This window comes from Lolium rigidum, chromosome 3 (genome assembly GCF_022539505.1).
Source record: "Lolium rigidum isolate FL_2022 chromosome 3, APGP_CSIRO_Lrig_0.1, whole genome shotgun sequence".
NCBI lineage: Eukaryota > Viridiplantae > Streptophyta > Magnoliopsida > Poales > Poaceae > Lolium > Lolium rigidum.
In genome coordinates this window covers 123,246,263-123,254,845 of record NC_061510.1, presented here as the reverse complement: position 1 = coordinate 123,254,845, position 8,583 = coordinate 123,246,263, and positions in this window count along the sequence as shown.

Sequence of the window (8,583 nt, the reverse complement as noted above, 5' to 3'; positions counted from 1 at the left end):
GTTCAAATTTTATTTTATTTTTTAAATTTGAAATGTTTTGAATGTGCATATTTTTCAATTATTAACAATTTGGTGTGTATGAAAAGCCCAACCTAGACAATCTTTCAGAGCGAAATTTTCTAAAATAAAAATTTCTCGGCAAATTCTATACACCGCCCGCTGCGGCGATTCCTAATCTCCGCATGTCGAGGGAGCTATCGAGATTTCCTCACATGGCGCTCTTATTTCTAGGATGGCCCGTATATAATGGTAGGAAGTCGGTTTTGCCCTGTTTTTTTTGTTCAGTTTCACAGGTTTCTCTAGGTTTTCTTCATTTTTTCTCTAGGTTTTTCTGGTTTTCTTTGGTTTTGGGGTTTTTGGGTCAATTTTTTGAAAGAAAAAAATTTGCCCATTTTTTTTCAATTTATGAACTTTTTTTGAGTTCAAAACTTTTTTAGATTTGAATTTTTTAATTTGAATATTTTCATACTTGCGCATTTTTTAATTCGAACATTTTATTAATCTGGAAATTTTAAATTTGAACTATTTTAGATTTGAACATCCTTAAAATTTAAACATTTTAAAATCTAAACAAAAGTGAAAAAGGAAAGTAAAAAAAGGAGAGAAATTGGTCACTGCGCCTCATTCGGAGCGGCCCATGAGGCAAACGCAGCAGTATCTCACTTGCTCAAGGAGCAGGTGCCATTCTTCCATGACTCCTCAAGGGTCCAACTAACATGTCGGCACATTAAGCGTTTATTATTCTTATTTTAAATGTTTTTATATTCAGTTTTATTTATCTTTTATACTTCTATTTTCCTCAAATTTTATGTTATACTTACTTTCGGTTTATTTACTTTTTTGTTTATTCTTAGTATTCTATTGTATTCTTTTATGTTTCCTTTTCGTTTTTTGTTTTTCCATGGGATTTTCTGTTTAAATATGTTTTCTATTTCTTTCTCTATTTTTCTTTCTTTAACTCACTTTTATATTAAAAAAATGTTTTGCATTGCCAAAAAAGGTTCAAGTTATTTACATAAATTGTGTGTAGTTCAAAAAATGTTCACGATGCTTGAAAAAAAGTGTTGAATTGATTCAAAAAAAATGTTCCTATGGTTTAAAAAGCTCACGAGATTAAGATAATCTTAAAACATTATCTGAAAACGTTCCCCGTGATGCACCGGAGCGTGACACGTTCCTAAGCGAGCGATCAAGCTCCCGGACAGGGATGATTGTGATAATCATAAAAATTAAAACAAGAATTGATAGGTCCCACAACAGTATTTTGGTGGCAACTTTGTAAACAGTCACAATTGCCAACCTGCCTCACATGCATGTCGACCGCTCATTGGACCAATAAAATTTGAATTTTGGACAAATTTAAAATATTGAAATTGGAAGATGTAAATTCAAGTGTATTTGTGATTATTTTTGCAATGAATCATATTGATGTCCTATGACCATTAGAATCAATTCTCGTATTATTTTTAATATTTTGAAAGTATTTAAATTCGAATTGGGAATTAAAATATTTCCATCATATATTTAATTCTATAATTATTTTAGACATGGTTATTTCTGCGAAAATAAATCCTATGATAATATCTATCAAGCAAAACCATTTGGGAATTTTCATCAATCCCCAAAGATTACAACACTGCATATCACCCTCAAACAGGAGGACAGATAGAGAGAACTAATAAAATTTTGAAGATATGCTTAGAGTCTGTGCATTAGATTTTGGAGGATCATGGGAAGAACATCTGCCTTTAGTAAAATTCTAATATAACAACAACTATGAGAGTAGTATCAAGATGGCACCATTTGAAGCTTTATATGGAAAGAAATGTAGATCACCCATATGTTGGTATGAACCATGATCAAGCAAAGAATTCAACCCTGACTATGTTAATGAGAAGCAACATGTAATCGATGTCATCAGAGATAGGCTCAAGATAACCCAAAGCCGACAAAAGAGCTACGCCAATCAAAAGAGAAGGACTTGGGAACCAAAGGTTGGAGATATGGTTTATCTAAAAGTAAGCCCAATGAAAGGACTAAATGCTTTGGACTAAAAGAAAAGTTAAGTCCGAGATATATTGGACCTTTCAAGATCCTAAGCCAGCATTGAGGGTCCGCGTTTGAATTGGAGTTACCCGAGAGGTTGACCTTAGTACACAATGTCTTCCATGTTTCACAGCTTCGACAATGTCTGAAAGCACGAGATGAACCTGTGTCACATGAAGAGTTGCAATCAGATTTAACTTACGTGGAAAGACCAGCCAAGATCCTGGAAGAAATTTGGAAACAACTTCGGAACGGAGCAATAAAATATTGCAAAGTATAGTGGAAGCACCATCCCGAGAGGGAAGCTGCCTGGGAAAAGGAGGAGGACCTGATAAAAGCATACCCAGAGCTATTCAGGTATATTAACCCTAACTTCGGGACAAAGTTTTCATTAAGGGGGAAAGGCTGTAACATCCTAGGATTCCAGACAATTGCGGGGAGATTTAGGAAGGGATGTGCATTTCATCACAAAATATGGGGAAATTTTGCGCTTAATTGCATAATACATCAAAGAGGGATCAAGTTTTTCTCTCGACACCACTTAGGGTTTAGGGTTTCGAGAGTGCGATAAACTTCGACATGACCTCTTTGCATTTAGGTTGCATATGAGTTGTTCATCAACTTGTTGAAAATCAAACATGAAAAGGAAATGAGTTTGAATTGAAATTCAAACTCAACAACTCAAATTGAATTAAATATCATATAGATACGTTTGAGACGTATCAAGCATCCCCAAGCTTAGTTCCTACTCGCCTCGAGTAGGTAAACGATAACAAGGATAATTTCTGAAGTGACATGCTACTAACATAATCTTGATCATACTATTGTAAAGCATATGAGATGAATGAAGTGATTCAAAGCAATGGTAAAGATAATGACTAAACAACTGATCATATAGCAAAGACTTTTCATGAATAGTACTTTCAAGACAAGCATCAATAAGTCTTGCATAAGAGTTACTCATAAAGCAATAAATTCTTAGTAGAAAGCTTTGAAACAACACAAAGGAACATATAAGTTTCAGTAGTTGCTTTCAACTTCAACATGTTTATCTCATGGATAATTGTCAACACAAAGTAATATAACAAGTTCAATAGGTAAACATGTAAGAATCAATGCACACAGTTCATACAAGTGTTTGCTTCTAAGATAGAAAGAAGTAGGTAAACTGACTCAATAATAAAGTAGAAGAATGACCCTTCACAGAGGGAAGCATGGATTACTATTTTTGTGCTAGAGCTTTTCATTTTGAAAACATAGAAACAATTTTGTCAACGGTAGTAATAAATCATATGTGTTATGTATAAGATATCCTATAAGTTACAAGCCTCATGCATAGTATACCAATAGTGCTCGCACCTTGTCCTAATTAGCTTGGATTAACATGGATTATCATTGCATAACATATGTTTCAACCAAGTGTCACAAAGGGGTACCTCTATGCCGCTCGTACAAAGGTCTAAGGAGAAAGCTCGCATTGGATTTCTCGCTTTTGATTATTCTCAACTTAGACATCCATACCGGGACAACATAGATAACAGATAATGGACTCCTCTTTTAATGCATAAGCATTCAACAACAGATAATATTCTCATAAGATATTGAGGATTAATTGTCCAAACTGAAACTTCCACCATGATTCATGGCTTTAGTTAGCGGCCCAATGTTCTTCTCTAACAATATGCATACTCAAACCATTTGATCATGATAAATCACCCTTACTTCAGACAAGACGAACATGCATAGCAACTCACATGATATTCAACAAAGGTGTAATAGTTGGTGGCGTCCCCAGAAACATGGTTACCGCTCAACAAGCAACTTATAAGAAATAAGATACATAAGTAACATATTCAATACCACAATAGTTTTTAAGCTATTTTCCCATGAGCTATATATTGCAAAGACAAGGAATGAAATTTTAAAGGTAGCACTCAAGTAATTTACTTTGGAATGGCAGAGAAATACCACATAGTAGGTAGGTATGGTGGACACAAATGGCATAGTTTTTGGGCTCAAGGTTTTGGATGCACGAGAAGTATTCCCTCTCAATACAAGGCTTTGGCTAGCAAGGTTGTTTGAAGCAAACACAAGTATAAACCGGTACATCAAAACTTACATAAGAACATATTGCAAGCATTATAAGACTCTACATCGTCTTCCTTGTTGTTCAAACACCTTAACCAGAAAATATCTAGACTCTAGAGACCAATCATGCAAACCAAATTTTAAAAAGCTCTATGTAGTTCTTCATTAATGGATGCAAAGTACATGATGCAAGAGCTTAAACATGATCTATATGAGCACAAAAATTGCCAAGTATCAAATTATTCAAGACATTATACCAATTACCACATGAAGCATTTTCTGTTTCCAACCATATAACAATGAACGAAGCAGTTTCAACCTTCGCCATGAACATTAAGAATAAAGCTAAGAACATATGTGTTCATACGAAACAGCGGAGCATGTCTCTCTCCCAAACAAGGAATGCTAGGATCCAATTTTATTCAAACTAAAACAAAAATAAAAAACAAACAGACAGACGCTCCAAGTAAAGCACATAAGATGTGACGGAATAAAAATATAGTTTCACTAGAGGTGACCTGATAAGTTGTCGATGAAGAAGGGTTGCCTTGGGCATCCCCAAGCTTAGATGCTTGAGTCTTCTTAAAATATGCAGGGATGAACCACGGGGACATCCCCAAGCTTATACTTTTCACTCTTCTTGATCATATTGTATCATCCTCCTCTCTTGACCCTTGAAAACTTCCTCCACACCAAACTCAAAACAAACTCATTAGAGGGTTAGTGCATAATCAAAAATTCACATATTCAGAGGTGACATAATCATTCTTAACACTTCTGGAAATTGCACAAAGCTACTGAAAGTTAATGGAACAAAGAAATCCATCAAACATAGCAAAACAGGCAATGCGAAATAAAAGGCAGAATCTGTCAAAACAGAACAGTCCGTAAAGACGAATTTTCCAGGGGCACTTAACTTGCTTAGATGAAAAAGCTCAAATTGAATGAAAGTTGCGTACATATCTGAGGATCACGCACGTAAATTGGTAGATTTTTCTAAGTTACCTACAGAAGGGGCTGCTCAATTTCGTGACAATAAGAAATCTGTTTCTGCGCAGTAATCCAAATCTAGTATCAACATTACTATCAAAGACTTTACTTTGCACAACAATGCAATAAAATAAAGATAAGGAGAGGTTTCTACAGTAGTAACAACTTCCAAGACACAACAAAGCAGTAGCAAAATAAAAACATGAGTTATCTCCCAAGAAGTGCTTTCTTTATAGCCATTAAGATGGGCTCAGCAATTTTAATGATGCACTCACAAGAAATAAGAGTTGAAGCAAAAGAGAGCATCAAAAGAAAGTATGAAACAAATTTAAGCCTAACCCACTTCCTATGAAAAGGAATCTTGTAAATAAACAAGTCATGTAAGCATAATGCAATAAGCATAGAAAAGTAACACAAGCGCAACTTCAAGATTTTCAACATAAAGAGGGGAAACTTAATATTATTAAGATGCATATAACTATGTTTCCCTCTCTCATAATAACTTTCAGTGGCATCATGAACAAACTCAACAATATAACTATCACATAAAGCATTCTTATTCACATGCATAAAATAATTACTACTCCCAACATAAGCATAGTCATTCTTATTAATTGTAGTGGGAGCAAATTCAACAAAGTAGCTATCATTATTATTCTCATCATCAAATATAGGAGGCATAGTATAATCATAATAAACTTTATCCTCCATAGTAGGTGGCACCAAAATACCACTATCATTATAATCATCATAAATGGGAGGCAAAGTATCGTCAAAGTAAATTTTCTCCTCCATGCTTGGGGGACTAAAAATATCATGCTCATCAAAAACAGCATACCCAAGCTTAGAACTTTCTATATCATTATCAACAATGGTGTTCATACTAATAACATTGCTACTAGCATGCAAATAAGGTTCCATAGGTTTTTTAATTTTCGCATCACACAATTTACGTCTTAACTCGGGAAATAGATTAAAAAGCTCACTGTTAATTTCCATTATGCCTAACTAGTGAACAAGAAACAAAAGATGCAATTGCAGGATCTAAAGGAAATAGCTTCGAGCACTCACACACCGGCAACAGTGCTAGGAAATAGCTTAGTAGTCGGAGGATGTGAATACCTTTTACCTTACCTCCCCGGCAACGGCGCCGTGAAAATAGCTTGATGTCTACGCACGCTTCTATTCCTGTAGAGGGCCTCCAAGAGCAGAGGTTTGTAGAACAGCAGCAAGTTTCCCTTAAGTGAATCACCCAAGGTTTATCGAACTCAGAGAGGTAGAGGTCAACGATATCCCTCTCAAGCAACCCTGCAATTACGATACAAGAAGTCTCTTGTGTCCCCAACACACCTAATACACTTGTCAGATGTATAGGTGCACTAGTTCGGCGAAGAGATAGTGAAATACAAGTATAATGGATGATTGTAAGTAGTAATTGCAATCTGAAATAAAGATGGCAGCAAGCAAACATGTAACAGAACTTGTTGGAAACGGTGTTTCAATGCTTGGAAACAAGGCCTAGGGATCATACTTTCACTAGTGGACACTCTCAACATTGGTCACATAACTGAATAAACAAATACTACTTTCTCTACACTCTCTTGTTGGATGACAAACACCATTCATTGTGTAGGGCTACAAGAGCTCCCTCAAGCCGGAGTTAACAAGCTCCACAACATTCGGTGTTCATATTTAAGTAACCTTAGAGTGCATAATAGACCATTGCAATTATACCGAGTACTAACATAGCATGCACACCGTCACCGTCAGGCTATGAAAGGGGGAATAGATCGCATCAATACTATCATAGTAATAATTAACTTCATAATCTACAAGAGATCACAATCATAGCTTATACCAAGTACTACATGATGCACACACTGTCAACATTACATCATGAAGGAGGAATAGACTACTTTAATAACATCACTAGAGTAGCACATAGATGATATTCAACTAGATCACAAAGCTCATGATCACATAAAGATCACATGGGAGAGAGAGAGATGAACCACATAGCTACGGTACAGCCCTTAGCCTCGGGGGAGAACTACTCCCTCCTCATCATAGGAGACAGCAACGGCGATGAACATGGCGGTGGTGTTGATGGAGATGCCTTCCGGGGGCACTTCCCCGTCCCGGCGGCGTGCCGGAACAGAGACTTCTGTCCCCCGAATCTTGGCTTCGCGATGGCGGCGGCTCTGGAACTTTTCTCGTATCGTGGCTTATCCGTCTAGGGTTTTCGCGATGGAGACCTTAAGTAGGCGGAAGGGCAGCCTCGGAGGGGCCCTGGTGGGGCCAGACCATAGGGGGGCGCGCCCCACCCCTTGGCCGCGCCACCCTGGCGTGTGGGCCCCCCTGGCTCCTCTCTGGGCCTTCTTCGGTGCTCTGGAAGCTTCCTTGAAATATAAGATCGTGGGCGTTGATTTCGTCCAATTCCGAGAATATTTCCTTACTAGGATTTCTGAAACCAAAAACAGCAGAAAACAGGAACTGACACTTCGGCATCTCGTTAATAGGTTAGTTCCGGAAAACGCATAAAATCATCATAAAGTGTGAACAAAACATGTAGGTATTGTCATTGATACATCTCAAATGTATCTATAATTTCTTATGTTCCATGCTACTTTATTGATGATACCCACATGTTCTATACACATTATATGTCATATTTATGCGTTTTCCGGAACTAACCTATTGACGAGATGCCGAAGGGCCGATTGTCGTTTTTTCTGTTTTTGGTTCCAGAAATCCTAGTAAGGAAATATTCTTGGAATCGGACGAAATCAACGCCTAGCATCCTATTTTTCCACGAAGCTTCCAGAACACCCGAGAGCCACCAGAGGGGAGCCCTGGTGGGCCCAGATGATAGGGCGGCGTGGCCAGGGCCTGGGCCGCGCCCCCCTATTGTGTCACCGCCTCTTCGCCCCTCCGACTCCGCCTCTTCGCCTATTTAAAGGTCCCTGACCTAAAACCTCGATACGGAAAAGCCACGGTACGAGAAACCTTCCAGAGCCGCCGCCATCGCGAAGCCAAGATCTGGGGGACAGGAGTCTCCGTTCGGCACGCCGCCGGACGGGGAAGTGCCCCCGGAAGGCTCCTCCATCGACACCACCGCCATCTTCATCAACGCTGGTGTCTCCCATGAGGAGGGAGTAGTTCTCCATCGAGGCTAAGGGGCTGTATCGGTAGCTATGTGGTTCATCTCTCTCCTATGTACTTCAATACAATAATCTCATGAGCTGCCTTACATGATTGAGATTCATATGATGATGCTTGTAATCTAGATGTCATTATGCTAGTCAAGTGGGTTTTACTTATGTGATCTCCGGAGACTCCTTGTCCCACGTGTGTAAAGGTGACAGTGTGTGCACCGTGTGGGTCTCTTAGGCTATATTTCACGAGAATACTTATTCACTGTTATGAATGGCATAGTGAAGTGCTTATTTATATCGCAAG